At 35.9% G+C, this 25,660-nt stretch overlaps 1 protein-coding gene and 1 pseudogene across 1 annotated transcript in view; both read right to left on the bottom strand.

Annotated features, from left to right (window-relative positions):
- Nucleotides 1-4,303, bottom strand: part of LOC121143347 — a 29,900-nt pseudogene extending 25,597 nt beyond the window's left edge.
- Nucleotides 1-25,660, bottom strand: part of Naaladl2 (N-acetylated alpha-linked acidic dipeptidase like 2) — a 1,212,242-nt gene that overhangs the window by 1,009,776 nt on the left and 176,806 nt on the right. The window contains exon 3 of the mRNA XM_040754622.1: nt 15,372-15,473. The gene's annotated coding sequence lies outside the window, so the exon portion shown is untranslated. The remainder of the gene's footprint in view (nt 1-15,371; nt 15,474-25,660) is intronic.

Raw genomic sequence — 25,660 nt, 5'->3', positions numbered from 1 at the left:
TTATTAATACTTATGAAAAAGTAAAATAGACACACTCTTATAAACAGATTTATAAGTATGAAATTGGAAAATAATCCAAAATAATAGCTAAGTAACATAAAATAGTCTTTCTTATTAAGTAACAGGTTTATAATCATGGAAGGCATTCTTTTCTTGCCATTTTAACTTGAAAATATTTGTTGTGTCCAATATATTCAGATTTAACATTCATTTCAAAATTTAGTCTCAAAGAGTTACATGGAATTGTAAGTGTTCAAAGTTATTTCCCTGAAGAACATTCACAAATAGAGATGAAACAGAAGTCATGGGATCTAACAGTGAGGCAGTAGGTACTAATTACTATAGGAGCTCACAAGTCTTCATGAAACCAAGGGAAGAGTAAGAGCTGTTGAAAACAATGACAGTACATTTAGCTTGAGGAGGTAACTTTGTTTCTATGTCCAAAATGCAGCCTCATGGACATAAGGAATAAGCACCCTGACTGTTCTGCTCTTCCACCTTCTGAAGAAGACCCTAGACTTATACTTCTGAATAGAGCAGTTAGAGAGCTCCCTAATTCAGGGTATTCAAAGGCTATTGCAGGGCATGTAGAAAGGGGGAGAGGAAGGAAACATATAAAAGTGACAAACAGATTAGTCCAAATTACTGTTTTAACTGCTAACATGGAACTGGAAATAGAAAAAGAAAATGAGGCAGCTACTAGCCTAGTTTAATGAATCCTTCTTGGAGCCTCTTTCCTGTCTACCATTCAAGCATGTACATGTTAAAGAATTTGAACAGGATCTCAAAGCAACTGAAAATATTATGTGGCTATAAGGCATATAGATAACACTGTAAAATCTTCCAAATCCTTAAAATCCTAACATAAAAATGTATCTCATGAGAACTATGAACTTCACATAACAAAAATAAATGACTCTTTTTATTATTGTTTGAACTTTTGTAATAATGAGTAACATTTTTTAAATGGGAGAAGATAGAGAATGGAAACATCATGAAAATAATGCATACTATGGTTTTTGAAACAAATACTTTTTAATATAATATCATTAATTGTTTGAGAATTTCATAAAATGTAATTCAATCATATTTACTCTACCTTACTTTCTCCAGGTCCAATTCTATCTCCCTATCCTTGCCATCCTACCCCCACCTTCATGTCATCTTTTATTTAAAAAAAAAACTTTAAGCCCAATTTGGGCTGTCCAAATACTTCTCAGTGTGGGGCCAATCATTGGAGTCTGTCAATAGAAGACTCCAATGATTGGGTCATGTTCTTAGAGAAAAATGACCATTCTCCAGAATTCATCCTTTTTCCACAGTTCTTAAGATTGAGGTGTTGTGCTCATTAGGTTTTCTCAATGTGACACACACTGAAGTCATCTAGGAAGAGCCTCTGTTAAGGAAATGCCTCCGCCAGATCAATGCTGTGGGGCATATTCTTGAATAATAGTTTATATGTGACATCCCAGTCTACTTGGGGCTGTGCCACCCTGGGCAAGCGGTCTTGGGTGGGATAAAATAACAAGCTGAGTGAAACATGGTAAGAAAGCCAGTAAGCAGTATTCCTTGGTGCTCTCAGCTTTCCTCCTGTCTCCCGGTCTCTACCTCAAGTTCCTCCTTGACCTCTACTTGTGATACAGTTGGATTAGTGAACACTTTCTTCCCAAGTTCATTGTATCACAGCAAAAGAAAGCAAACTAGGGCAGGCAATTATGAGACAGTCTCCCCCACCCCCACAGTCTAATGTTTCCGAAGGCATTTTAAACAATAGTCAAAGTCAACATATGTAAAGTGCCATTTATACACATGACTGAAGTGATAACAATACGGACAACTATGCTTGGTGTTGACATGTTGACACACACACAGGCACAAACAGTGATACTGGCACTGTGCTTATAATATTAAGATATTCTTAAAGAAGCATCTTGGTTTCACACATACAAAATATGTTTAAAAGAGGTTGATGAAAGATAGTAGCTCCCTTCTGTTTATTAGTGTTATAATTTCAGCATCTAAATTCTTACATAGCTTGTTTTCATTATAAAGCAAAGCATATGGAACTCCATGAGATATTCTAGTTTTCAATCTAAGTAAATGTTGTATTGATGTTAATTGTATTAAAAATTGTAGAACTTTAATAATTTAACTAAAATATTTTAAAGAACAATTTAGTAACGAATAAGACCAAAATTTGCTACTTAATCAAATTATCATTACCTTTTTTATACACATAAACAAAATCAAGCTTGTGAGAACAACTGTTAAAATTACCTAGTGTGTGGCAGCATCCTTAACTGACTGAGTGCTGCGTAACTTCTCTAAGGACAGCAGCAGAAGCATCATTCGCATGACTGATGCTATTGTTCATATTTAATGAAGACTCTCAAGGCCTAACCTGCGTACTCTTTGTTCCTTACCATGCTTTTACAACATCACCACACAAAAAGTAGACTTCACTTCAATTTAGATCTCACCAATTTTGAATTAGGAAATTATGGAAGTTTAGAAAGAATTGCAACACCAGACCCACTGTGAAAGGCAGGAGAAGCTTCTTAATGTGATGTTTAGAGAAGACTATTCAAGATCCAAAGGATGGTTCTGAGATATTATTCAGTGTAGTACCAAAATCAGAGTCTTTGCATTTCCTCTTTCCAGTTTTCATATAACTGATGTGCTTGTGACAGTTACTTCATAGAATCACAACACTTACGAAAATGATACAGTTGAGTACCATGGTATACCTTTCCAGTTAAATACCAGACAGTACAGGATAATTTTAGAATTCCCAAGAAAGTCATTAATATAGCCTCTGATTAGTCTTTTTCTATTTATTATTGTTGTTGTTATTAATATCACTATTATTATTGTGTGTATATGAGGATGCACCTGCCATAGCATACTAATGGAGGTTGGAGAACAACTTTGTGGAGTCAGTTATCTTCTTCCACCTATATGCGGATTCTCATAACATCATAGTTACATACCAAGATTTAATGTTTAAAACTATGACACAAAATATTTAAAAATACAATTTTAATGTTTTTGTGTTAGTGAACTCCTGATTTGCTCACATCCACGAGACACCTGAGTGAGTTTTACTAATTTAAAGAGATGGTAGAACACCTATAGAACCAGACAGAATTTTAGGGTAGCAGTATAGGACTCAAGAATAAAGTGCTGCCCATTTTCTCCTTTCCAGTTTGCCAAGAAGAAATCAGATGAACACATAAAGGATGCAATCAACGTTTATAACAGGCAAAAGCATCAAATTACTAAAGTTTCTGACAGTCAGAGAGGAAGTCTAGAAAAACAAATCAGCTGCTTATGTGGAAATAACTGAATGGGAAACTGTATGCACATATCATATCACCAAGGCTTGAAACAAACCATCTGTGGTACTGTTTAGAGGAATGGGAAGGGAGAATACAGCATGATTTTCTTTACAGAACTTAATGTTATAAATCAATCCTCTCCCAACATTAGTGTGGGATAACTGAGTCTCAATGGACATGACAGCTGGCCTACAGCATGTACAATAAATATCTCCTGACAGTCAGCCTAGACTGATATTAAGAACTTGTGCAGTACATATTTTCTGACCACCAGCCTGCGTCTGCCAGAGGGCCTTGACAACAACAGCCGAGTCCGACAAGAGACAATATGGACCTATGAACAGCAACCACATCACCTCATCAGACTCCATCCTAGTGGGCCTCCTCCTCTGGGGCAGGGTTGAGGGGTATATAAGGCTTACCCCTACCTGGAATAAACTGAGCTTGTTGTTTCAACTTGTTCCAGATGCCTGTGGTGTTGGTGTCATGCCTACTTTCCCCTACCTCCAAGGGGCGTCCACTGGGATCCTGCAACATATGGTGCCCAGTGTGGGGATCAACATGAATATTGAGCCTACCTGGATTGCTATCATTTTCCTCATTTCCTCAGTAATTTTCTGGATCACCATTTTTGCCCTTTTCTTTTGCTGCTGCATTAGGCACAAGTGACCCAATCTTGCATTCCTATTTTGACATCTGTGCCCAACAGATCCCTTCTCCTCTCTCATGGTGCTAGGTCGTGCCCCTTTAAGACCTTTGGTAAGTAAGCACATCTGTGTTGAGGGCTCCTTCAGGCCCACTGTGGGACCCTCCCCATCTTCTTTTGGGTGTTTATCTTTGTCTTGTGAAAGTGATAGGAAGGCACACATCATTTGTCTTGGTTTGCCTGGCATCTCTATACAAAGATTAAGGATGTTAGGATGTTTCTGGATGGTGTCATCTATGAACATAAGTGTTTCTAACATTTTTGCATATAATTTGGGGAAAAATAGGTGTGTAAAAACCCATGCACTACCCACTTCCTAAGGATAGTGAGGCTTTCCATAGGAGATCATCAAAGTATGTCATATCATTTGGGGGAGGGCCTAGGCCCTCCTCCCTGTATCTGGGCTGAAATAGTATCCCTCCATAGGGAATGGGCTCTCAAAACCCATTTTTTCCATAGGGATAAAAACTGGTTCAACTGTTAGAGGTCCCATAGACTGCTCAGACCTCCTAACTAGCACCCACATTCAAAGGGCTTGGTTCAATCCGACACTGGTTGCCCAGCTTTACATCTAGGGTCTGTGTGCTCTCACTAGGTCAGGTCAACTGATTCTGTAGGTTTCTGCACCACAGTCCTGACTGCTTTGCTAATACCCCATCGCTGTCTACAACTGGATTCCAGGAGTATAGAATGTGATTTGAGGCTATTGTGAAGGGTGATGTTTCTCTGATTTCTTTCTCAGCCCATTTATCATCTGTATTAGGGCTACTGTTTTGGGGGGCTTTTGGGTTTTTTTAGTTAATCTTCTATCCTGCCACTTTGTTGAAGGTGTTTATCCACTGTAGGAGTTCTCAGGTATAATTTTTCAGGTCACTTATGTAAACTATCATATCATCTGCAAATAATGAAAGTTTGACTTCTTCCTTTCCAATTTGTATTCCCTTGATTTCCTTTTGTTGTCTTATTGCTCTAGCTAGAGCATCAAATACAATAACAAAGAGATATGGAGAGAGTGAACAGGATTTTCTTGTTCCTGATTTTAGAGGAATCTCATTGAGTTTCTCTCCATTTGCTTTGATGTTGTCTGTTGGTTTGCTGTATATTGCTTTTACTATGAATAGGTATGTTCCTGTTATCCCTAATCCCTCTAAGACCTTTATCATGAAGGGGTGTTGGATTTTGGCAAAGGCTTTTTCAGAATCTATTGAGATGATCATGTGGTTTTCCTTTTCCAGTTTGTTTATATGGTAGATTACACTGATGGATTTTTATACATTGAACCATCCCTGCATCCCTGAGATGAAGCCTACTCAATCATGGTGTATTATTTTTCTGATGTGTTCCTAGATCCCATTTGCCAGTATTTTGTTGAATATTGTGCATCACTGTTCATGAGGGATATTGGTCTGTAGTTCTCTTTCTTAGTTTTGTCTTTGTGAGGCTTGGATACCAAGGTAATTTTAGCCTCGTAAAAAGAGTTTGGCAATAACCCTTCTGCTTCTATTGTGTGGAACACTTTGATGAGTATTGGTATTAGCTTTTCTTTGAATTTCTGGTAGACTTCTGCATGAGGCCATCTGACCTAGGGCTTTTTTTGGTTGGGAGACTTTTGATGACTGCCTTTATTTCTTTAAGTGTTATGGGTAGGTTTAAATTGTTTATCTGTTCTGGATTTAATTTTGGTAAGTGATATCTATACAGAAAATTGTCCATTTCCTTTAAATTTTCAAATTTTGTAGAGTTTGGGTTTTCAAAGTATGACCTGAAGATCCTTAGTATTTGTTGTTATGTCCCCCTTTTTATTTTCTGATTTTGTTAACTTGAATGCTTTCTCTCTTTGTCTTTTGGTTAGTTTGGATAAAGATTTGACTATCTTGGTGATTTTCTTAAAGAACAAACTCTTTGTTTCATTGGTTCTTTCTATTGTTTTCTTTGTTTCTACTTTATTGATTTCAGCCCTCAATTTGATTATTTCCTGGCAGCTATGCCTCTAGGGCGAGTTTGCTTCTTTTTCTTCTATTGCTTTCAGTTGTGTTTTTAATTCTCTACTGTGAATATCCTCCAATTTCTTCGTGTGGGCACTTAGTACTGTGAACTTTCTCCTCTTATCACTGCTTTCAAAGTATCCCATAAGTTTGGGTATGTTGTGTCTTCATTCTCATTGAATCTATGAAGTCTTTAATTTCTTGTTTTATTTTTTTTCCTTGAGCCAGTAATGTTGTAATGGCACATTGTTCAATTTCCATGATTTTGTAGGGTTTCTGAAATTTGTGTTGTTATTGAATTCTAACTTTAACTATGGTGATCTGATAGGATACAGGAGGGTTATTCCAATTTTTTTAATCTGTTGAGGTTTGCTATGTTGCCAAGTATGTGGTTGATTTTAGAGAAGGTTCCATGTGGTGCTGAGAAGATATTCTTTTGTGTTTGGGTGGAATGTTCTATAGTTGTCTGTTAAACACAATTGGATCAAAACTTCTGTTAGTTCTTTGCTTCTTTGTTAAGTTTCTGTCTAGTGGTCCTGTCTAGTGGTAAGCATGGGATGCTTAAATCTCCCACTACAAGTGTGTGAGATTTTATGTGTGATTTGAGTTTTAGTAATATTTATTTTATGAATGTGGATGCATTTGTATTTGGAGCATAGTCATTCAGAATTGAGATGTCATATTGATGGACTTTTCCTGTGATGAATATGAAATGGTCTTCTTCATTTATTTTGATTGATTTTAGTTTGAAATCTAATTTTTTAGATATTAGGATTGCAACACAAGCTTGCTTCTTGGTTCCATTTGATCAGAAAATCTTTTCCCAACCCTTAACTCTGAGGTAACATCTGTCTTTGAATTTCAGGTGTGTTTTTTGTATACAGTAGAAGGATGAATTCTAAATTCTGTCTTCCTATCCATTCTGTCAACCTGTCTTTTTAGTTGCTTCTAAGAATGAAGAAATTTCTCAATATGGTTATTCCAAGCATATCTGAAGATTCAAGGCAAGTCCATGGGTAAAGAAAACCTTTGAGATGTACTTTTCTGGGTCTTGGTTCCTTCACTCAGAAAGGTTGTTTCCAGCCCCAACCATTTACCTACACATTTCATTTTTCTTATTAATAGCTGCATAGCAACCCATAGTGCAAATATACTATATTTTCATAACCAATACATCAGTTGTTGGACACCTAAGCTATTATTCCTAGCTATTTTTAGTAAAGTAGCAATGAATTGGGACAGTATGCATTTGTGAGTAAGATGTATATGCCAAAGAGTTATGTAGCTGGATCATACAATAGATGACTTCATAATTTTTGTGGAACATCTGATGGGGATGTCCTTCTGTATATATGCTCTCTTATTGGTTGATTAATAAAACACTGATTTTCCAGGAGCCAGAAGCAAAGTGTAGCTGGGGCTAACAGATGAGGAGAATTGTGGGGAGGGGTTGCAGAGAGTGAGCCACTAGGGAGATGTCATGTAGCCACTGAAGGAATAACAGTTCCAGGCATTCTCCCATAAGATAAGGCCATGTAGAAATACATAGATCAGTAGTTATGGGTTAATAATTAAGAGACAGCTAGCCAGTAAGAAGACTAAGCAATCAGCCAAACACTTTATAATCAATAAAAGCTTCTCTGTGTTTATTTGGGAATAAATGGCTGTGGGGCCAGGTGATACAGAAACTCTATTTACAGGCATCCATACTGATTTCTAGATTGACTGCACCAATTTCCATTCCCATTAACACTAAGTAAGTGTTTACTTTTCCCCACATCCATGCCAATATTTGTTATTATTGCTTCCTTTTGATAGCAATCAGTATGACTGATGTGAGAAAATAATTATAGATTTTATATATATATAGTTTATGTAATATGTATGTTTTATTTTTATTTGTGTAAGGTATAGCTATACATATTCTTTTGCATAATTTGTATTGTAAATATATTCTCCCATGCAAAGTTTTCCTCCTCTCTTATTAATATCTCTTCATTGTAGAAGTTTTTAATTGTCTGTAGCATGGTTATTTTCAAACTTATGTTCTCTGTCATATATAAGAAACATTTGTCAATCAAAAAGACATGAAGATATCAAAAATGTCATACTCAGAGTCACAATCTACAACTCTAGGTGACAACTAACTGGCAAGCCCATTTGTCATGTTCTAAAATGCTTAATATGTTTAGAGATACTAGTTCTCCCACAATGACTGCATATGACTCAGATACAAAGCAAGCCTCTAAGGGTGGAGACTGCTTCCCTGGAGTTCTGTATACAGTGCTGAACAATCTCAGACTGCTTTCTGTACAACTTTCCTTTCTTTCCACAGTGTCTGCCTGGAACAGATATGACACTGGCTCCTGGGATACCTGTGATATTTTTGGTTAATTGTGATGGTAAATGAATACAGTCTTTCAGAAAATTTAATGTAGTTATAAACACATTTTAAATTAAAAATACTTTAATATCAACGTATACAATGATTGCATATCACCCCTCCATTCCTTCCTCAAAATCTCTCCCAATACCCCCACCATTTCCATCCCAACTTCCTGTGCTTGCTCTCTTTTAATTTACCACCACTAAGTTCATCTTGTGCTGGTTTTATGTGTAGGAGTGTGGGATCATATACTGGAGACTGGGTGGCCTCTCGGGAGTTTGCATCTGTGAAGAAAGGTGACTCTTCCTCTCTAGGTGGCCATCTACTGTCATCAATTCCCCAGATAGGGGTTGGAATTTCATGAAACCCTTCCCCACCCATGCTGAAATTCTGCTGGCATCGTCTTGCATAAGTTTTGTGTATGCAGTTTCAGCCATTGTGAGTTCATGGGTGGGACTGGGCTCTACTATATGACAAATATTGGGTTGTTACAGACCTTCACTCCTCTTGTTCTTACAGTGTTTCCTGCTCCATTCTATCATGGTTCCTGGGCCTGGCTGAACACTCTGGCATCTCTGATTTTTTGCATGTCCACTGATGGTTGATCTCTGTATTAATCTCAACTTCTGTTTGACTATCTGACAAGGGCTGATATGTGGAGTAACCTATCAGAGCTCAACTTTCTACTATTTACCAGATTTGTAGAATTAGGTACTCTTACAGGGCCTATTGCATACCCAGTAATGGGATTTGGGGCCTTTTCAAATAGGTGTGCTATATTTCAATAAATAAGTTTAGTTTAAATGTTTGTTTCAAGACAAAGGTGCCAAGAATGATGCCATGTATCTGTAAGTCCAGGATTAATGAAACTGAGGAAGCAGGAACTTGAGTTCAAGGCAAAACTAGGCTATATGGCAAGCCCCTATCTCCTAGAGAATTAACTAATTAGATAATTAAACAGTGAGAGAAGAAGTCATTACTTCACATGTGGGGGATTAAAAGGTAAGAAAATAGAATATGTTCTTTACATATGATTTGAAGAGTATGAGAACTCACTTTAGAAAAATACAAAATGGAGGTTAAAGAATATATTTCAGTTTGAGTTCTGTACTCTTTATTGGCTATAAATTTGGTAAAGCACGTCATATTATCAGCGTCCCAGTTTCTTCAAACAACAAGGATAACAAGGCCTAATTAACTGCTTTAATTTAAAAGAAAACATTAGTGTTTATGTAACCAAACTTTCCTGTGTGCTCCTTGAATGTAAAGATCCCAGACAGAGATACTGAGAATAATTTCTGGGCCTTCTGTCACGGCCTCTCCCAACCACTATCCATCTACATGCAGACCAGTTTGACAGTAAGTGTACCAGCCCAGGGTTATACTTTGTCTCAGATGGGCAGTTTTCTTCTTGTCATTAATGTTCTGAAGGCTGATGACCCAGGTACAACAAAAACAAGCACTCAGCAACAATCGTGTCTAGTCCTAGGAAAACATATTAGTAACTTTAAGTTCAGACTACATTGGAGAACATTTTGCGTTCAGTGAGGCATATGAACAAATTTTACAAACAGCAGTTTTTATGTTCTAAATTTGAGCACAGCTCAAAAGTGATAAAACGCTTTTTTAAAAGAACCCTTTAACAGGGCCTAAGAGTAAAGAGATACAGTTTGAAAATGTAGCGTTGCTGTGCTTTGCTTCTGGAGAAGGCTAAAACGCACAAAGATTTTATTAAAGAACTGACTAATTGGTCTCCTGACAGAGATGAAATAAGTTAACAGGCCAAATGTGGAGCAAGAAAAGGAGTTAGGCTAAGCACAGTGAAGTGTTTTTATATGGAGTTCTTTTATAAGACATCGTAAAATTTTCAGTCAACGTGGATACGTGCAAAGGAACCTTTATGGAGGCCTGAAGGGCCGAGCTTCCTGCTTAGCTTCAGGCACTCTCGACTCCCCATTTTCACCTTGTTCATCTCCTCTCCTAATAATTCAGGGCCCTCGGTTCATATTCTTGTAATAGGAGCTCATTTCTAAGGTAACAATGCATCTGCTAACCCATTTACTGTTACCATAATTACTAAATAGGAAAAGAGTTTCTTTATAGAAATACAAGACCGCAGAAGCATGATGTTTAACAACCTTTTCTACATAAAGAAATGGGACTGACAGCCAAATACTTCAGGAGACGTACTGGGTCGACTCCATAACCTCTTCACATATTGGCCTTACTCCAAGACGCTTTTACTATTCCATTTATTATAAACATCTAAAATAGAAACATAATATTTGTCAAAACAGTTTCAAGACTAAACGTCTAACTAGGTTTTTCTTAGTAGGTGGAACTTTTGGCTTAATGTTTAAATCTTCATCCACTCCTTGGACACCATCATACCACCCTGCCAATGTTCAGTTCATTGCATAAAGTGATTTAAAAGTTGGTATCACATCTATCCTTACTTTGTATTATTTTTGGATTGCAGTTTCTAGTGAAATAATTCTATAACAGTGATTTCTCTAAATATCCTTCATGTATGTGCTCTTTGCATATATAATATAGAAGATTAGTATGATCAATGTTTTGTAGAAAGAGATAGACCAGTGTTGAATAGTCAGTCTTAAATACTATAATATCTGTGATGAAAATTCAGGAAATAAAACACTTCAATCTCAACTAAAACCTAAAGTGTTTTTGACATTTGAGATTAAAAGGATTATCTTATATACCACTCAGCTTAGTAGGTGTGTGGGGTGGTATATTTATCTCTTATTCTCTCTTCCATTCTTTAGTGTATTTCTAATAACAATGTCACAGTTTTAATAAAAAAGACATACCTGACTGGTTGAAGTAATAAAAATAAAATTCAAATATTGAAAACCCCTGAATTAAGAGTTTCTACCTTTCTTTTATGTAGAAAATGTAACAGACTGGTATATTATATAACATGAATGGAAGAAAATACAATTTAAAAACATAACTAAGAAAACTTGAAATTAAATCAATGTAATTGGTAAAACTATAACAAATTAAACTTTATTATTGGTAACAGAAAAGGAATGACAGAAATACAACACTATTACTAAGTTTCCATTCATTTATCCTGTATAAGTCATCAATAAAATCAGTTTCTATCTACATACACACACACTTGAATACACCCATACAAACAAACACACACACAGGCATGCACATGAACATATATGAGCACACATACACATAATTATACACACATATTCATAAATATACACACAAATACACACAATGAGTCATATACACATACATACAAACATACACACAGACATGCATGCAAATACATATAAATATATACACACAGACATGCATGCAAATACATATAAATATATACACAAAGACAGCAATGGTGCACATATACACATGCAGGACATATACAAGTAGATAAAATAAGACATACATGCAATTTCTATGAATACAAATATTTGAGTCAAACACAATTTTAATTTCTAATATATTATACATTTTATATATGCTTATATTTTCAATCAACAGTGCCTATGGATAAAGGTCTGAAAACCTTCTATATCATAGAACCACAATAATGTTAAATTTAGTTTTACACAAAGTGTACATCACAGATGCACTATCATAATAAGTTCTGACTGAGCATTAAACAGTCCATCCAGCATTACTGTAACCATCTAAGAAAATGGTACTACTATATTGGAAACAGATTTTATCAAGGTAATCTGTTTTCTATTTATGACTGTCTGCATGATTGACAGTTGCAAGGAACCATGAAATAGATGTTGGAGACAGATTTGTGATTATGAGTATATATGGTTGACTAAACCCACTGAACTCTACTTTTGTGTAAGAAGGTAAAGGTTCACCTGGGAAGCAGTGGCTTTCAGTGCCACCTTACCTATGAGATTTTTCACTTTGTTTCCAAGTATTTTAAACTGTACAGAGTATTAAAATCTTCTGCAATGAGACTTGAGGGTAAATAAACGCAAAATTTTACTTGCATAATAATACCAAGTACAGGGTTGCCAGTCCTTGTGAAGCAATAATGGTAGAAGCAGCACCATTCTAAGTAAGCTAAGGGAAACAAGGTCATCACTAAATGTTACTATGGTCCACAGAAGCAGTATCCACTTCAGGGAATGGGGCTTTAGCACTGCGCAATCATTGCAGCCATGTATTTCCCGTATATTCCACAAAAGAGAAGTATATCGTAAGTTCAAAATGATTGTGGTGTCAGTCATTAAATGTTTCTTACTTAGATCAAATCAATCACCATTTAAAACAAAGGCATATTACGCAAAATTTTTATTTTGAGCTGTGTTTTAGAAATGTAAACTTGGGGATCCTATGTCGAAATTTGCTAAAGACAATATGAAGTCATGGTAGAATTCGGTTCCCTTCAGATGAGGCACGCATTGCAGTGCATCAGCCCCCATGTCCTGTGCTTGTCATCCCACACCATATTCATTCGTGGTCACTGCAGGCATGCAAGCTTCTCTTACATACTGTCTACTTCTAACACTGACACCAAATCTCCTGTTTGATCCTTACCAGTGCCATAGCCATGAACAAGTTATTTACAGTCATAGAGTCTAACCATCACATATAAAACTGAAAGAAAACCTCTATCGAGTCACAGGGTGACTATGAGAACTAAATGAAAATGTGAACAGACGATTTTGGAAATTCTGAAGTCAATGTGAATAAAGCATCATTCATTTGTTATTGAATTTCCAGTAAGTTAACAAATAACCATTTGTAAATATATTCCTAAATGAATTTAAAGCCCCAAGATTAGTCAGCAGAAAGAAATGATGAATGTTATAGTACCTTAGATATACGAATTAAAGTTGGTGAGATGCTCAGCAGGTAAAGACACTTTCCACCAAGCCAGACGCCCTGAGTTTAGACCCAGAACACAAATGGTGGAAGGAGAGAGCTGACCTCCACAAGATAATGTCTGACTTCCAAACACATGCATACAACCACCCCACATACAAATACATCAATGTAACAAAATGTGTTTTGAAAAAGATGGTGACTATTAGAATATAAGAAGAGAACATGCTATCATATTAGAGGTTATTTTGTTTAACCCACTTATGCTATAATCAATTCAATGTAATTTTATTTAATCAAGAGTTATGCCATAATACTTTACTAAAATCAAGGACACAGAGCAGGTATATATATATTTTAACTGATTCACTGTTCACAGTTTGTCTTTGAAACATATTTATTTGCTTTCAGAATATACAACATCAATACTCATTTTAACACATTAAATATTAAGTTGTCATGAAGAAAGGCAACAATACTCTGAATAATGCTATAAAAAAACAGACAACCTTTAGGAAGAGAGACTTTTGATTATTACATCAATCTTGTTGTGGGCCATAGATCTGTTTAAACTATTTATTGAATTTTTGTATATCACTAGATTTAGACATGTTTTGGGATTTCAATTTAGTAGAATAAAAATTTTAAGACATGCCCTTATGATTTCCTGAAGTCTATTTGCATCTCTTGCAATGCCTCCTTTTTCATATTTAGTTATAATAGTTTGATACAGGACATTTAATGTTCAAACATTTAAAAGGACAGCTTACCTCAATATCTAAAATGAAGAATTTAAAAATTAACAAAAGTATATGAAAATAGACTAATAAAATTAACCATAATAGGGATATCAATGAAAAATAAGATGCAGTCCTTTTTCACCATAGTTAGAATATCTAATGTTTAAAACAGAAAAAGCTGGTAAGGATGTACATACAGTGTTGGAGGAAGTGTATATTAATATAATCATGATGGAAATCCCAAACTAACAAAAAAACCACATACATACACACATACATACATGCATACTGCAAGGTACAGGCATTACACTGACGTGCCCTGTTACCCGGCAAAATGCACTCAGGCAGCACTCTGGCCAGCCCAGAGTTATGTGAGAACCATGCAGGTGCAAAGGACCCCTTTAAAGGACTGCCCACTGCCCACTTACTCTTTCTTTTTAATATATATATATATTATTTTTAAATTAAAATTTAAATTAGAAACAAGGTTGCTTCACATATCAACTCCAGGTCCCTCTCTGTTTCCTTCCCCTCCTTCCATGCCCTCCCACCAACCCTCCCAATATCCCCTCATTTCCCCAGGGAGAGTGAGGCCCTCCATGGGCATGTCCATAGACTGTCATTTCATCCAGGGCAGGGCCTAGACCCTACCCCAAGAGTTCAGGGTGAGAGTGCATCTCTCATTGTTGGATGGGAGTCCAAAATCCATGTGTATACTCGGGATGAATACTGATCTACTACTCGCTTAAGCTCTTTTACTCTCGTCTTCCTCTCCATCTCATCATCTCTCTGTCATCTCTCTCTTTTTTACTCTTTTTACTTTCTTACTCTCATCATCTCTCTCTCTCTCTGTCTCTCTCTCTCTATCTCTCTCTCTGTCTGTCTCTGTCTCTGTCTCTCTCTCTCTCATCGTATCTCTCTGTCCCTTAGCTCTGCATGGGTTGATTACCTCTCATCCCCCTTTCCTTCCCTATCCACCAATAAAACTCCACGTGGGATCGTTGAAACACAGTTTATGACTCATTATTGGTAAACCTAGACATTTTAACAACACATACATACATACATACGGTATATATATGTAAAAATTTCTAGTTTTCTCAGATTGAGTATATGTCCAAAAGCATAAAAATATGAACCAGAAAGAAACTTGCACACTGTCTTCTGTAGTATTATATGCAGTGCTGAAATATGGAATAGGCTTTGCTTTTCATCATAAAAATAGGCAAAAATTATTATATGTTTACAAAGTGAAGTATTATTCAGCCATAAAGGACAGAAAGTTTCCATTTGCTGAAAAGTAAAAAAAAAAATAAAGATCTTTGTATAAAATAAGGCATGTCAGATTCTGAAAGAAGAGTGTTACATGATTTCACTTACTATGGAATCCAGGATCAGTCCAATGGAAAGCAGAGTGTGACTGTTAAATATTGGAGCGCGTGTGGGCCAGGATGAGGACAGGTTTTGATAAGTGCATGCTACCTGCATGAAAAGAAACGTTGCTTTGAATTCAGGTAATAAGTATATTTAGTGAATACTGACAAAATATGTATAACTACAGAATTAAAATCTAAGTATTACCTTATTAACTAAGATTTCTTTAATCTATAGAAATGTCAATTTTAACTGTTTTGTCCCTTTTACTGATACTATTTTCAAACAGATTTTTCCTGAACTAACTCACACATATGTGTGTAAATACACACTTTGAAAATGATCATCTGTATTTCTAAATATATTTTTCAAAAACAAATACTTATCTAAAAGCCATGGTTTGCAATTTTTGCTTTCCACTTTAATTTGTTTCCTGCTTCCTGACTTTCTCTGCTCCGTAAATTGATGGCTATTCATCTTGGAAGCTGGAGTATCTTCAGCTACCTTTGTTTGCTCTTCTGGTGATGGTATGCAAAGAAGGGGGCATGTCATTACATATAAATTTCTTCCCTTACAAATGTAGATTCCCTTTGCATAAGTTTTCTTTCATTCATCTGCTTAATGGACATTATCAACCAGAAGAAAATCTGCTGTCAATGAAACCTTCAGTTTCATATAATGGCATACCTCTTGTATTGACATGTGGATGTTAACCACACTCTGACAACATACTACGTCACTGAGCTTTGCATGAGCCTGTGAGCAACAAATTAGAATATCTGTTTCCACGTCCAGAGAGTACAGCCCAGAAAAGTTTAAGGACTCATCCCGTACCTCATCATCTTCCCCATAGCAAAGAGAATTCATCCTTACTTTTTCAGATGCCAGAACCTCTACCCTTTTTTACCATTGCTTCCCCAGGAACTGCTTTCTAAAAGGTTCTTACTGTCTTTAGTGCTGACACCAGCCATAACACTTCTAAGGGACAGAGATTATTAAGAAAATATTGAATCCCAGCACTCAGGAGGCAGAGGCAGGTGGATCTCTGTGAGTTCGAGGCCGGGCTGGATCAGCAGCCTCCAAAACAATACAGAGAAACCCTGTCTCGTAAAACCAAAAAATAAAATAAAGTAAAATAAAGAAAGAAAGAAAATATTGGATGCTGGAAAATAAAGCATGAATAGCTACTCTTCTTTAAAGACAGTATGTTGAACTTTTCATGAGTTAGTCAAAGCCTAACTATGGTGGTATTCAGTGAGAGATACATGTGTTACACAATTAGACTCATTACACCTGAGTACATGAATATTTCCTGATTTCTTTAGTAAATCAAACATAGGAGGAAGCATTTTCATAAAAGACAACCATTTTATATTGTATTCAATTTCCCTTGACCTGAATTTGATCCCAAAACCAAAACTCTGACATGTTACAACCACTATATAACTTGAAGACACTATGATAAGTGAATCATGCTCACAAAATATAGATGTTTGAGCAGTGAGACCAGGAAAGGCAGAGAACAGAATGGCAAAGCCATTTGGGGGGAAATGAAACCAGCCTGTTACAGGGTCTGCACAGACACAGTATGGAAGCTGAGGCATTCTGGACTGAGGGCAGCAGCAATATTTTGCAGTATTAGCAGTAGTGTGAATTCTTCTCTTGCCACTTCTGAAAGCATTACTTCATGTTTCCTTGTGTTTTTTCTCTTGAAGTAGGAAGCTAACTGAAAGTCACCCTGGTGTCCTGTCTTCTACTGTGTTGTTTTAATTTCTACTGCATGGCTGAGTAGAGCACTGGTTTTCAAACCAATTTCATTAAATTTTGATTTAAGGTTTCAGAATTACATGAGATCTATAAAATTGAGAACTTTGAATGAAAGTTGCATAAGAGTTTTATGTTAAACTACCTAGTAATTCTTGTTATAAATCTCATTTGCAAGCATTTTATTATCTTTTGAGGGGACTGTTTTTTGTTTGTTTTTACTGTGTGGTCTCAGCAGAATGATGATAGATAAACCCATATGTCAGTGCTGTAGAGACATCACATTTTAATTGTCTCATTAAAAATATTCACACTTAGGATTAAGAAAAGTTTCTACTATTCCTCTCTGCACTACCTAATATAACATGAAAGTTCACATCATTTGTCATCTACCACACAAGCCCTGATGACTACCAGAAAAAATAACATTCATTTTATCCATAAGGGTTTATAAAAAGAGTATGTCTCCAGAAAGTCTAATAATGCCCATTGATCCATAAAACTTGATGGAATATCATTATGAATCTGTCCTAGACAGTAATTACCTTTTATATATGCATGAGCACTTATTCCATACAATATGGAAATTTTCTTAGACCAATACTGGAAAATACAACTATTTAGCTAGAAAGCACTAACGTGTCCATTTTTTTTTAGAATTTTCATGTGTGTATGTGTGTGTGTGTGTGTATAAGCAAGAAAATAATGTTTAAATAAACAATTAGCTTTAAAATTTCTATAGGAAATTAAAAAGTTACCTCTTCAAGGGGAAAATAGCCAATATTTGTAAGAGAAAGACAAATACATGGATAATAGTTATGACATATCTTCTCTAAAAGTATTTTTCTCATAATATAAAATTAGCCTTCTCGATCTATAACGAAGTTATTATATCAAAACATCAGAGTACATAAAATTTGCCAATTGCTTAAACAGATCTGCTGAAACAAAGACCTCACTCCTTAATCTGGCTTGCAAGTTTGAGAGTGAAAGAAACAAACCTATCTTAAGCCACATTAGGATCTGTGTGGCCACACAAGGTTGGTTGTTTATGCCCTGAAGTAGAAATTACAAGGCACTGGTAATCTGAGATGCATTTTATCCTACAGTTAATCATTGACTCTCCAGGGATGCCCAGATTTCCCCACAACTTCCTGCCTTTTATGAAGCAAACTCTAGAGAAGTCAACACTGTCTTTATGATTCATGAGTCAGCTCAGATCCCCTCATTTGCATCAGAGCATCTGGGTCTGATAGAGGAGAGAAGGCACAGTATCCTGTCATGGCTTTCCTGATACTATGAGAAAGAGGCTGCCTCATAGAACTCAGTCACAACTCAGCCCAGAGCTTCCAATGAGCTTCAGAAATTGTAGAGGCTTCTTGCAGTAGATGGGAATAAATACAGAGCTAGACAAGAAGCAGAGAATGAGAGACCTTTGAATAATCTGTCCTGAATGAGATTTATCTATCAATTCTTTCCCCTTTGCTGCTCTGGGAATCCTGGCTGAAGAGGAGGTGAACAGATTTTGAGAGACAAAGGGGATGGAGAAGACCAAAGAAACAGGCTTTCCAAACACAGCAGGAGCCACATGCATATGAACAGAAGTATGGAAGCATTTACAGGGCCTTCATGGGTCTGTCCCAGAAGGGTTTCCAGCACTTAGAGGAGAGATGGACCTAATTCCATAACCCTAACCCAGAAGTTATCTACATTTAATAACTAGTCACAAATGAAAATTAGTATTCTCCAAAGGAGTCTTACTAGGTATACAAACCACTCTTCAAAACAGCTCGTATGCCCAACAGTAGGTGGCTGTGGTAGTTTGAATGTATTTGGCCCCCAGAAGCATATAGCGAATGTCACCATTAGGAGATGTGGCATTATTGGAGGAAGCGTGTCACTGTGGAGGTAGGTTTTGCTCATATATACTCAAGTCATGCCCAGTGTTCACACCACTTCCTGTTGCCTTCAGGTCAAGATGTAGGACTCTCAGCTTCTTCTCCAGCATGATGTCTGCCTGCATGCAGTCATGTCACACCATGATGAATATGGACTAAACCTATGAAAATGTAAGCCACCCAGCAAAATGTTTTTCCTTTATAAGAGTTGCTGTCACCATGGTGTCTCTTCACAGCAATAGAAACCCTAAGACAATGGCCAACACAAAATGAACTCAATTCTTGGGGGGTATACTTTGTCTATTGTTTTCTATGTTCATTTTTATCCCTTTATTCTCTATAATCAAAGGTCTTTCATTCATATATTATGGTTTCTAATTTTGTTCTTTTTAGGGGATTTCTCTGTGTACCGATAAGTTTATCTCTACATCTGTATGTGATTCTAGTGCTTTTTCTTTGGCTTTTTTTGTGTTTGTTTTATTGTTGTTTGGGGTTTCCTGTTGTATTATTATTCTAAACTGCTTTGTTTGCTTTTTATTTCATACTATTATTATTAACATTATTATTAAAGTTTAGAACAAGACAGGATATGGATTTGCATTAGTAGGGTAGTGGGGAAGATCTAGAAGAGTTGGAGAAGGAGCATACATAATTAGAATATACAATATGAAAGAAATCCATTTCAATAAAAGAATGAATAATAAAATTATTTCAAATATTTTGTCATAGAAATTCCATATTGTATATGAAATTCTAAATTATTAGTAATATAATACTATGTTTTCTGGCCTCTTCTATCATTAAAATATAAATTTCACTCATGATATACATATATATGTACATATATATGTATATATTACTATTTTAAGTGTTTCTGTTGCACATGTCTATAAATGATGCTCTGAAATATGTCCCTTTCTGTTCTGTTTGATTTGGTGAGAGCAGTCAGAAACACATATCAACTATTGAGAGTACCATACTTTGTCTTGGAATTCTACTTTCTAACTAATTGAAATTTCGTGTCCTTTGACAAACAACTCCCATGTAGCTGTTGGTATTCTCTGATCCAACCTCTTATATTCCATGTAACAGTTAGACCATGCGTTATTCATCTTTTAAAACTTGTATTTTTATAGTACAATATCCTCCAAGTTTGTCTATATTTATAAACTAAATTTGCTTTATTTAAGACTAAATATTTCAATATATATAAAACATTTTATCCATTCATTGTTTGCTGAAATTACAAGCAGGTTCCTTATTTTGATGAATAAAAATCATGTTGCAACGGTTACAGGAATGCATCAATGTCTCCAAGGCACAAAACTCCTGCCCTTACCCAGTAGTAGGTACATAAATCTATATGACTGCTCTACTCTTGGTGTTTCAGGTAATGTGTACATTGCTTCCCATAATAACTGCATAAACACTCACATCAAGAGTGTGTAAAATTTTCCTTTCTGTATCCTATCTAACATTGTTCATAGCAATCATATATACTCTTTTTGTATATTTCTATACATAGACATGTAACTAAAAGAGCATTGAGGCTATAAAGTGTAAATTTTTAAATGCTTCATTCATTTTTGGCAACTTCCCTTTATTATATTTTGATCATATTCACCTGTCCTCCCAAATTGACACCCTCTTCCATATCAAACCAACTGTATGTCCACAGTTTTTAAAAAGTCAAATTTGTGCTATCCATATACTCATGGGTGTATAAACAAGCAATGGCATGTGGCAGAGCAACCAGGGACTCTACCTGTAAAAAAAAACAACTCATTGGCTCCCGGCAGCTCTGAAGCTAGTGGAGAGTAAACTTTTAACGTTAACCTTTACAGCAAACACAACCTTTCAACAAAGAACTTTTAAATCAGGAATTTACAGATAATATTTGGTATTTTGTTCAAACATGAGACTCATCTTTGGGAAAGGCATGACTAACTTTACAAACTTCACTTTAAAATAGTACATTACAGCTCCAGTCTCCAAAGTCACACTTGCATCTTTAAGAAAAGAAAACTCATTATGGGGAGCTGTTGGATCTCATGAGTACTTCTTAGCATTAGGCAACCCTCAGCTAGCTCCTTCATACTGTTCCACTCTCTCACGAGTTATGTGTCCAGCACATGCCTCTTTTGCCTAGCACCATTCATGGACTCACCTTTTCCTGGACATCATGTACAGAGTCTACACCTAAGGCAACACTGCCGTGTAACTTCTCCTTTAGTCGTTTTGATTCCAAGGCTTTTCCACAGTGGAATGGAATACTCCACCATGAGAATTCATATAACATTTATTATTTGTGCCCTCTTATGAGCACAAACACTCTTCCATACAACAAAGAAGTTCAAATACTCATCCCCACATCATTTGCCAAATGACAATCTCAGGGTAGAAATCTTGTGTTTCTAACTTTGCCTAATCCATGATAACATATCTTTTAAAACTTCAGTGAATTAATTATGAATTAAAAAATAACTTAGTGGGTTTTGTTTCACAACACAACTTATGTACATCAGTGTTAGTATTAATAGATGATGTAGTTAAAAAATAGAATGTGATCATATCATAAGCTGCTATGAGTAATGCTTTCATACTGAAAGGACATCTCTGCTTCTTTATAGCACAATAAAAAATTCAGGCAGGCATCATATGCTTCTCAGTCTTCTTCCACAGTGCTAGTATACATTCCCTTTCCTTCATTTACTATGAAGTTCTGCCTCTTTATCATCAAACCTTCTGACATACCACTGCTTTTTCCAAATAGCAGTGTAAAACTTCCATCTTGAATCACAAGGAACTTTGAGTCACTCAAGCAGTGACGCTATTTCTAAAACAGAAACACTTGAAGAGACATTATAGTATGTAATATTATGTATTATTACCATATGCTACACATCATATCATAGAGCATATAATATTGTATGTCATTATTATATAATAGTATAAATAGAATTGTTTTAATGTTCCAAAATCAAGGTACTATGGTCAAGATACTAGGATCATTCTTGCATTGCTGTCCTTCTTCAAAGTACTCCAGTCTATTATTACATAAGTAAATTGTTTACCTCTTCTGGACAATGCTTATCCTCCATCATATTGCCTGTAAGTAAATTTCTGTGGAATATTTCCTTGATTGATTGATTGACATGGAAGGCCAAGACTACCAGAGTCATGTCACTCATGGGCAGGTAACCTTGGTTTATGCAAGAAAGCAGGTTGAGCAAGTCGTGAGCCTGGGGCAGGAAAGCAACACTCCTCCATATCCCCTGTTTCAGTCCGGCCCTGGCTACCTTAACTGTGGAATGTAAGCTATGAAATGAAATGATACTGTTCCTCTCTGAGTTGCTTTGGGTCATGGTGTTCATCCCAGTAGCAGAAAAACAAAAACAATCAAACAAAACCAAAAACCAGAGCACATAAGCTAATAGAAAATACTTACCGGATGACTGTGGTGGTGTAAGCCTGTAGCTCCAGCCCTAAGGAGGCTATGCCAAGAGGGTCACACACCTGAGGCACACCGTAGACTTTCTCAAAACCAACCATATAAAAAATTTGCAGAAATGCAACTACAAATGTTTTCAATTAGCAAAATTAGTTTTAAAAATTCCATGGTTGTGAGTCTTGTTAAAAGGAAAAAATGGCAAAAAGCAGTTCTGAATCATAAGAAATTTTTAAAAAATGGAGCAGTCCATGGCCATTACAAGAAAATGCAAAGACAGCTGGTGGGATGGCTCAGGGAGTAAGAGGACTTGCTTTCAAGGCCGGGTTTCATTCCTGAGACTCTCATGGTACAGGGAGAGAAATAACTCCCACAAGTTTTCCACAAATATTCCCCACAATAAACACATGTATAAATAAAATACTAAACAGAAATGAGCAAAGAGTTCTAGTGATCTAAATTGATAAAGAAGACACGATTCTTATGCTGAGGGAAAAAAATTGGTACTTTCATATTTTTACAAACTCCAACTCTAAAGCTAGTCTAAAATTATGAGGGGAGGAGAAAATGTACTCTTACGCTTTGACTAATGAAGCAAGAAAAGAACGGAACACATTTTTATCAAGAATGAATAAATTAAAGTATAGTTTCTTTAGCCTTTATTAGAAAATCCACCCATGTGGAAAAATAACCTCACCAATATTTTTGTGTTCCATTAATATGTAACAGCTAAAAGTATATTCTTATCTAGTTCTTCCCTTCTGACCACAAGAAATATGCTCTAAAGCCCTGTGGGATGCCTAAATTCTGTTAGTACCACCCTATATACCTCATCCTGTCTCGTATGCATACATACTAAAGTTTAACTTACAAACTGACACATGAGCGATTAGCTAGAATAACAGACAACAAATATAACAAATACGTGAGCAGCAATTAAAGCAACATTATCAGAGTGTGGTCACTGTCTCTTTACATTGGTATTTCTGGGCCATGGCTGACCACTAGTAACTTAACTCTGGAGAGTGGAAATGCAGAGAAAGAAGATTCTTACCATGTTTGTAGCTGATTTTCTCATATGATCTCCTCAATTAACAATGGTGGCAGTGTTTGAATCATAGTGTCCCTGTTTTAGGAAGTCCAGTCTGCCTTCTCCCACATCACGCACAGCTACAGTTACACCTTTGCCAGTGATATTTTCTGTATGGAAAATGCCCTTAACTTGTCCCTATGCCCTAGACATAGTTCCAGCATTGGTGAGATGTATTCTACTTTTTTACCTTTCCTGATAACCCCAGCCAGATTAAAGATCTTCTCCCACACTGTTTCCTGTGTTCACTTCTATTATGTTAGAAAGGAAATGCTATTTTATAAATTTAACACTCACTAAATTATATTTCTTAACAAAAGACAAATATGTTCTTTTTCTTTTTTTTATTATCTCCAAGGCCTGCCCAATAACTTGATATAAACTAGACACTCTATAATTATGCACACTGAATGGAGGCCATGTAGAAAAGCATGAGAACTGTGCCATTGTGATAAAAATAATGCAATGAGCTTATATTGTGCACTTTAGTGGGCAGAATACAGAAGATATTATTTAAATTCATCTACAGGGCAATAAAAGGCAGTCTATTTAGAAGTGTGAAATTCAATCATCACACAGTTACTATGATTTTTACTTGAAAATTCTACTATTAATGTATTTCATTATTTTAAGTACATGGGCATGTTGAGTATCCAGTAATTGAAGGGTAGACTACCCATTTTCATTATTATTGCCCTAGTCCTAAAGAATTACTGAGGTATTTCAACAAAGAAATACTGTTTGTAAGCATGAATTGAAGATAGAAAGTGAATAAGTAAAGACCAACAATTGAGCTTCATGAAATTCAGCTTCATGAAATCATAACTAACATATGAATGAAGCCACACATATCTGCCTATATTTTATACATAAATAAATGGAATCTTAGGGCATTTGATAACTTCTTTGAATCATATAACTAATGAGTAGTAAGATTAAACAGAGATCTAGTCTCATCTGTGCTATTTATACGGCACACCACTGTCTCCCATATGGAACACTTCACACTTGAGAAAATTCTTCCCATAATGATGATTGATGGGTAGAAGATTCAAAAGAAAGCACCGGAATTCAGTAGCCAATCACATCACAACACACCTTATAACTCCAGTCTTCCACTAAGGAAACAGTGGCATCTGAGAGTCAGGCAACAGTCAACAAGTAATTTGCTTGTGAAAGGAAGTAGTCTATTACCTCGCTTTAAATAATGCAGCATGCAGTTATTACTTCCTGCTAGAGTGACAGCTTAAGCACAAGGCATTAAAAAACTGTTTTCTCCTGTTCTCGCTGTCTGTTATTTATTGCCTCATACACTACTTGTCTGGAAGTGATGGATAAATATTTGAAGGGACAGATGCATCACTCTGGATGCTCCATGAAATTCAAGATGGGTAAAAGTCAGTTTCATGCTCATCTATTTTGAGCTTCCTTCCTATAATAAGGTAAAAACAAGCTTTACATATTTTTTGTAAACATCTCTAGTATCTGTTTCTGTATTAACATTTAAAGAATAGTTTATTTTCCAGTATTTTGAGAATTACATTTGTCCCTTGAACAAAAACAAATGTATCTGAAATAATTGTGTAGTCTTTCTGAACAGAAGTTTTTGAGACCATTTTCTTGATTTGGATAGTAATTTCCCTTGACAAATGGCAAGAAATCCACCATGTGCAAAATTGTCAATTTAGCCACAGCTCAATTCATGAAAAAGGCTTATCTATTTTTAACACTAGGTACTAAATTAATGTGTTAGTACTTTTGTACAAATTATCACATTTAATATTGTAGCTTTTCCCTTTGAAACCCAGTGTCTCTATTCCCCCATTTGAGTGTTCACTCTAAATCATGGTCTCAGTAAAGTTTCCCTTTGACTGTGAGGGCAGCTCCAGTGCGTTTGTCTGTGCTGTAGCCCATCCTTCCATTATCTTTTGTGCTTGGGTAGCATTTATCAGCATTAAACATAGCATATATTTATAGATGTATTTCAATCACCCCATATTTGCATATAATCACCACAAAACTCGTGTAATTGATTATTAATTGAAACAATGTTATAGTCCCACTGCTTGCAACAATTCCTGTTCCACAGTTGATA

Source organism: Mesocricetus auratus, unplaced genomic scaffold (assembly GCF_017639785.1).
Source record: "Mesocricetus auratus isolate SY011 unplaced genomic scaffold, BCM_Maur_2.0 Super-Scaffold_100011, whole genome shotgun sequence".
NCBI classification, from domain to species: Eukaryota; Metazoa; Chordata; class Mammalia; order Rodentia; family Cricetidae; genus Mesocricetus; species Mesocricetus auratus.
The sequence above is the reverse complement of the archived record's forward strand: the minus strand, read 5'-3'. Positions and strand labels throughout refer to the sequence as shown.